This window comes from Montipora capricornis, chromosome 13 (assembly GCF_036669925.1).
Source record: "Montipora capricornis isolate CH-2021 chromosome 13, ASM3666992v2, whole genome shotgun sequence".
NCBI classification, from domain to species: domain Eukaryota; kingdom Metazoa; phylum Cnidaria; class Anthozoa; order Scleractinia; family Acroporidae; genus Montipora; species Montipora capricornis.
In genome coordinates this window covers 7,526,204-7,526,517 of record NC_090895.1, presented here as the reverse complement: position 1 = coordinate 7,526,517, position 314 = coordinate 7,526,204, and positions in this window count along the sequence as shown.

The following is a 314-nucleotide window of genomic DNA, read 5'->3' as shown; positions in this document are numbered from 1 at the left end:
GAGCGCAGAAACATTGTAATACAACCAACTTATTGCATAACATTTCCTTGTCCAAAAAACACAATTTCAAGAATATTGGATTAATCCAATTATTTCGTGGTAAACAAAACCAGAGTGTTCCCCAACGTTAAGTTCGTCGGTGGGTGAAAAAAATTGTTATTTTGACCACGTGCTATATCACCGAATTTTATAAGATTACGGCTTTTAATAAAGGAAGGGTGGGTCTTTCAATATATGTAAAATTTAGTTTGGGCAATTGATTTAGCAGTCGTCAAAATTCTTCAAAATCGTTTACAGAGACAGAAAATCACGCC